Source organism: Panthera onca, chromosome X (assembly GCF_046562875.1).
Source record: "Panthera onca isolate mPanOnc1 chromosome X, mPanOnc1 haplotype 2, whole genome shotgun sequence".
In the NCBI taxonomy this organism is placed as follows: Eukaryota; Metazoa; Chordata; class Mammalia; order Carnivora; family Felidae; genus Panthera; species Panthera onca.
Window position 1 is genome coordinate 24,528,120 of NC_138357.1, and position 7,602 is coordinate 24,535,721.

Consider the following 7,602-nt stretch of genomic DNA (forward strand, 5'->3'; position numbering starts at 1 on the left):
GCAATACAGGCCTACCTGAAGAAACAAGAAAATATCAAATAACCTAAACTTCCACCTAAAGAAGCTAGAAAAAGAACAACTAATTAAGGATAAAGCTAGCAAGAGAAGGGAAATAATAAAGATTACGGAATAAATAAATGATATAGAAATCAAAACCAAAACCAAAAACAGTTTAAAAGATAATTTTGAAAAAATTAATAAAATTGCTAAACCCTTAGCATAATAATGCTGCTATAAACATTGAAGTGTATATACCCCATCAAATCTGTATTTTCATATTCTTTAGGTAACCATATGATTTAATTCATATGTGGAATTTAAGAAATAAAGAAGATTAATACATGGGAAAGACTGGAAAAAAGAAGAGAGGGTAACAAACCACAAGAGACACTTAACGATAAGGAAGAAACTGAAGGGTGTTAGAGGGAGGTGGGTGGGAAATGGGCTAGATGGGTGATGAGTATTAAGAAAGGCACTTGTTGTGATGAGCACTTGGTGCTGTATATAAGTGATCAATTACTGAATTGTATCCCTGAAACCAATATTGCACTGTATATTAAGAAAATTTAAGTAAAAAACCTAATGAACAAAATTAAATAAAAATGGTAAATCCCTAGCCAGACTTATCAAAAAGAAAAGAGAAAGGACCCAAAAAAATAAAATCACAAATGAGAGAGGAGAAATAACAATCAAGACTACTGAAATGCAAAAATATTAAGAGAATATTATTAAAAAATATATGCCAACAAATTAGAAAAACTGGAAGAAGTGGAAAAATTCCTAGAAATATATAAGCTACCACAACTGAAACAAGAAGAAATAGAAAACGTGAATGGACAGATAACCAGGAAATAAATTGAATTTGTAATCAAAAATCTCTGAACAATCAAAAGTCCAGTGTTAGATAGCTTCACAGTGGAATTTTACCAAACATTTAAAGAAGAGTTAATATCTATTCTTATCAAACTACTCCAAAAAATAAAAATAGAAGCAAACTTGAAAACTCATTCTATAAGGCCAGTATTACCCTGATTAAAAAAACAGACAAGGTTCCACTAAAAAAAGCCAATTATAGGTCAATACCACTGATGAAAATGGATGCAAGAATTCTAAACAAGATACTAGCAAATCACATCCAACTGTACATTAAAAAAATCATTCACTGTGACAAAGTGGGATTTATTTCTGGGCCGCAAAGTGGATCAATAATAGCAAATCAATCAACGTGATACACCCCATAAGTAGCAGAAAAGATAAGAACCATATGATCCTTTCAATAGATGCATAAAAAGCACTTGACAAAGTACAATATCCATTTATGATAAAAATCCTCAGCAAAGTAGGGATAGAGGGAACATAAACTCAACCTCATGTACTCCATATATGAAAAACCCACAGATAATATCATCCTCAATGGGGAAAAACTGACAGCTTTTCCTCTATGATCAGGAACAAGACAAGGATGTCTATTCTCCCCATTGTTATTTAGCATGGTATTGGAAGTTCTAGCTTACCAATCAAACATAAAGAAATAAAAGGCAACCAAATCAGCAAGGAAGAAGTCAAACTTTCACTATTTGCAGATCACATGATACTCCCTATATAAAACCCGAAAGACTCCACAAAAAAATTGCTACAGGTCATACACAAATCCAATAAAGTTACATAGTACAAAATCAATGTACAGAAATCTGTTGAATTCCTATATATCAAAAATGAAGCAGCAGAAACAGAAATCAAGGAATCAATCCCATTTACAACTGCACCAAAAACCATTAGATACCTAGGAATAATCCTAACCAGAGAGGTAAAAGGTCTGTACTCTGAAAACTATAAAACACTGGTAAAAGAAATTGAAGATGACAAAGAAATGGAAAAACATTCCATGATCATGCATCAGAAGAACAAATATTTGTTAAAATGTGTATACACAATGGAGTACTACGTAGCAATGAGAAAGAATGAAATATGGCCCTTTGTAGCAACGTGGATGGAACTGGAGAGTGTGATGCTAAGTGAAATAAGCCATACAGAGAAAGACAGATACCATATGGTTTCACTCTTAGGTGGATCCTGAGAAACTTAACAGAAATTCATGGGGGAGGGGAAGGAAAAAAAAAGAGGTTAGAGTGGGAGAGAGCCAAAGCATAAGAGACTCTTAAAAACTGAGAACAAACTGAGGGGTGATGGGGTGGGAGGGAGGGGAGGGTGGGTGATGGGTATTGAGGAGGGCACCTTTTGGGATGAGCACTGGGTGTTGTATGGAAACCAATTTGACAATAAATTTCATATATTGAAAAAAAATGTGTATATTGCCCAAAGCAAACTACACATTAAATGGAATCCCTATCAAAATACCAACAGCATTTTTCACAGAGCTAGAACAAACAAATCTCAAGTATGTATGGAACCACAAAAGACCCTGAATATCCAAAGCAACCTTAAGAAAGAAAAGTAAAGCTAGAGGCATCACATTCTGGACTTCAAGTTATATTACAAAGCTGTAGTCATCAAGACAGTATGGTAATGGCACAAAAACAGATATATAGATCAATGGAACACAGGATAGAAATCCCCGAAATGAAGCTACAACTATATGGTCAACTAATCTTCGAAAAAGTAGGAAAGAATATGCAATGGAAAAAAAAGACAGTCTCTTCTACAAATGGTGTTGGGAAAACTTGACATCGACATGCAAAAAGACGAATCTGAACCATTTTCTTACACCGTATACAAAAGTAAACTCATCCTGGATGAATGACATAAATGTAAGACAGGAAACCATGAAAATCCTAGAGGTGAAATCAGGCAACAACCTCTTTGACGTTGGCCACAGCAACTTCTTACTAGACATGTCTCCTGAGGTTAAGGGAAACAAAAGGAAAAATGAACTATGGGGACCTCTTCAAGATAAAAAGCTTCTGCACAGTGAAGGAAACAATCAGGAAAACTAAAAGCAATTGATGGAATGGGAGAAGAAATTTGCAAATGACACATCTGATAAAGGGTTAGTATCCAAAATACATAAAGAATTTATAAAATTCAACACCCTAAAACCAAATAATCCAATTAAAAAAATGGGCAGAAAACATGAATAGACATTTCTCCAAAGGAGACATACAGATGGCTAACAGACACATGAAAAAATTCTTAATATCACTTATCCCCAGACAAATGAAAATCAAAACTAAAATGAGATATCACATCACACCTGTCAGAATGGCTAAAATTAACAACAGATGAAATAACAGGTGTTGGTGAAGATGTAGAGAAATTGTTGGTGGGATGCAAACTAGTGCATCCACTCTAGAAAACACAATGGAGTTTACTCAACAAGTTAAAAATAGAGCTATTGTACAATCCAAAAATTGCACTTGTAAGTATTCACCCAAAAGATACAAAAATATTGATTCGATGGAATACATGCAACCTGATGTTTATAGCAGCATTATCAACAATAGCCAAATTATGGAAAGAGACTATTCATCAATCAATGTATATTTGGGTTCTTTCCATGATATGGCTATTGTTGATAATACTGCTATAAACATCGGGATATATATATATAGATGTGTATATATATATACACATACATAAACCATTGAATATTACTCGGCATTGAAAATAATGAAATCTTGCCATTTACAATGATGTGTATGAAGCTAGAATGTACTATGGTGAGCAAAATAAGTCATTTAGATAAAGACAATTACCATATGATTTCACTCATATGTGGAATTTAAGAAGCAAAAGAAATGAACATGGAGGGAAGAAAGGTAAACCAAGAAACAGACTCTTAACTATAGAGAACAAACTAATGGTTACTGGAAGGGAGGTGAGCATAAGGATGGGTGAAATAGATGATAGGTATTAAGGAGGGCACTTGTGATGATCACTGCATGTTGTATGTAGGTGATAAATCACTAGATTCTACACTAGAAAGAAATTTTACACTGCATGTTAACTGTTATTTTTTTAATTTTATAATACTTAGAAAAATAAACAAATATAATCAACTTTGACCCTTCATTAAAAAGTATGCTAATTTAGATAGTTAAATTTCCAAAGTTATGACTACCTCTCTAAATTATCACTCATGTAGTTTACCATTATTTTGGCCTTATCTTTATTTCAATATCAGTATAGCTTATGTACTGTTTCTGGACAGCTCATAATTTAATCTTCCCATTTTCTCCTTGAGAACTAAACCATGCCATCGTCCAAGTTGTACTATTTAATGGGGCAAGTTTCAGCTTCCTTTCACTTTGTATGTGACTTGTTTCTTTGTAATATTTACCTCATGAGAAAATACTTTTTTCTTTAAGTCTCGATATACAGGTTATTTAATACACAGAAGCCTTATTTTTCCTACAGAAGAGAATAATCTGAAGATAGTCAGCAGCACTTTCTCCTCATATGACAAGTTAAGGAGAAAAGAGTTTTGTGTTGAAATCAACGTTTATGTCAAAAGCCCCAAGGAGAGGAAGTTTTGTTATGAATACAAATGACACAAATTAATTGAAATTAAGGAGTATATTAAAGTAATCATGGTGGTAAATTCCCTTTCTTTTCTGTTGTTAGCTAAATGCATTAGAGCAAAGTAAAATTATGACCTTTTTTGATAAGTTTAAACTGAAGTAAAAATGTTCTCATTTCTTTTTTCATCCTGAAGGTTGATTTTTATCAGAGCACTTAAATCCATTTAAAAATTATGTCTATGGTCAAGGGTGAAATTTTAATTTTAATTTAATTTTTGCATATCTCAGTTTTATTGGTTTTATATATAGAGAGATATATATATATCTATATATCTATATCTATATCTATCTATCTATATATATATATATAGAGAGAGAGAGAGAGAGAGAAAGAGAGAGAGAGAGGAAATTTTCACCTAGTAGTTGTTCATTCCTTTTAATATTAAATTTAACATTTTAATTTAACTAGAAAACTAAAGTTTTGTTGTTTAATAAGACATGGATGTGTTAGTGTTTGTGTGCTGTATATAACTATAAAAATGTGTACCCTCCACTGCATTGTGTTAATATATTCATGTACATATTATCCTTTCCATTTAATTAATTTTAGATATTTATTTTAATTGTAAATATGCTGTTTGTCATAGATGTTACAGATGCCTGATTCAACATAATTCAGTTATATTTTTCCAGCAAAATTTAGATCTTCTGATCTGTGACCAATGGTAATAATAACTCATTTCTTGTGTGCTTGCTGTGGCTGGGCATTATACTACTTCCTTTTGCATCACAACATTTAATATGCATGAAAATCCTATATGGTGTATTATACTCAATACTCTCATTTGCCATATGAGAAAAACTGAAGCTCAGAGAAGTTAGATAGCTTGTGCAACATCATACACCCAGCTAGTAAGTGGCAGAGTTGAGACTGAAATTCAAGTTAACCTATTACCAAAATCTGGATAGAAATAGTTGGAGGCATAGAATAGCTAACTGTTTTGATATTTATTGACTAATTCATCAAATATTTATTGAGCATATAACTCTAGATTAGCACTGTGTGCAATAGCAATGTAAGTAAAACCATGATTACACAAGGATGCATAGCTCAAGTTTCATAAGCCCTAAAGTAAGCAAAAAAAATCTTTTTGTTAGTTTATTTTTTCTGAGTCAAGGTCTGTACTGGATGTTTACATACACCATCTCACTGGAACCTCACAAAACTTTTTAGGGTAACTATTTTTATCCTCCTCTTACAATTAAGGAAACAATGACAGAAAAGTTAAGAAACTTGTTTTCAGCCACATGGCTCATAAGTATATAAGACTTACCTCATCCTTAACCAATTATTCTAAACCATCCAGGCTTTCCATATATATGCCATGTTGTTTGTATTCTTTGATACTAGAACCACAGAATCATGTATATTGAAAGAATCTTAATGATAATCAAATTTAATTCTTTCATAGCAGAGTCATCCAGCACTCAAAGCTCCTAATGCTCAGGTTAGTCATAGATTCCTAGCATTGAATTTTTTCTCTGCATTAGGACCTTATGTGTTCGGTCTATTACTATTAAAGATTGTTGAATGGAATGTTCTCTTGCAACTTGGTTTCTTTATAATCCACATTTGCCTTCATGTTTCCACCAATACAATGTATAAACATATTATTTTGCATGTCAGGTATCTATTACATTGTGAAAGTTCATGGAAATGCAAGCTAGCCAGGAGAGAGATTTAGTCACATTGATGTAGTCAGAGTAGTCTTTTCAGAATTTGCTTATAATTACTGTCACTTGTTTCTGTGTTCTCTTCATTTGTCAAAAATTATTAGTAGAAAACTTTTCCTAAAGGCCATATTGTTTCTTAATTGGCTGTAGCTTTCAAAAACACATTTTATAAAATAAATTTATATATAAGTGTATATATATGGCTTATTTACTCTAAAGACCAAAAGAGACAAAATGCCATGTAAACACAAAGAAAGCACTTCAGAAATGAGACGCTGACTGATTTTGGATCTGAGGATCATAACCACACAGCCCAGGTTCTGAAGAAAGATCAAATGTAGGAGAGTAGGGGTCAGGTCTGATTTTCTTTTTCATACAGCCAGCTGGAGGCTAAGTGTAGCTTTAAGTGGTGTGAAGTTTGCCTGCATCCATGAACAAAGGAAACTAGATCCTTGGGGATTCATTTAAGTATAAAAGTTTACAATTTTACAGCGGTTGAAATACTGACATCAATATTAAAATAAAGCCAAGTTTACGTAATAATTTAAAAGCTAAAAGACTGGGGTGCTTGGATGTCTCAGTTGGTTGTGTTCAATTCTTGATTTCAGCTCAGATCATGATCTCACAGTTTGTCAGTTTGAGCTCCACATCAGGCTCCACACTGACAATGCGTAGCCTGCTTAGGATTCTCTCTCTCTCCCTCTCTCTGCCTCTCCCCCATGTTCTCTCATTCTCTCTCTCTCTCTCTCTCAAAGTAAATAAAGTTTAAAAAAGCATATAAAATACTGTAGGAAGAGACCTTATATGAAAACTAGGCAATTCAGCAAGAAGAAATTTGTGTACTGGTGGCAGAAGTAGAAAATGGCACCTTGCCTAACCCTCAACCACTTGCTGAAGAGATTGTCTTTATTCCATTGAATATTCTTTCCTGCTTTGTCAAAGATTAGTTGGCCATACGTTTTTGGGTCCATTTCTGGGTTCTCTATTCTGGTCATTGAACTGAGCGTCTGTTCCTGTGCCAGTACCATACTGTCTTGATGATTACAGCTTTGTATTATAGCTTGAAGTAGGGGATTGTGATGTCTCCTGCTTTGGTTTCTTTTTCGAGATGGCTTTGGCTATTCCAGGTCTTTTCTGGTTCCATACAACTTTTAGGATTATTTGTTCTAGCTCTGTGAAGAATGTTGGTGTTACTTTGAGAGGGATTGCATTGAATATGTAGATTGCTTTGGGTACTATCAATATTTTAACAATATTTCTTATTCCAATCCAAGAGCATGGAATCTTTTTCCATTTTTTTGTGTCTTCTTCAATTTCTTTCATAAGCTTTCTATAGTTTTCAGTGTATAGTTTTTTCACCTCTTTGGTTAGATTTATTCCTAGGTATTTT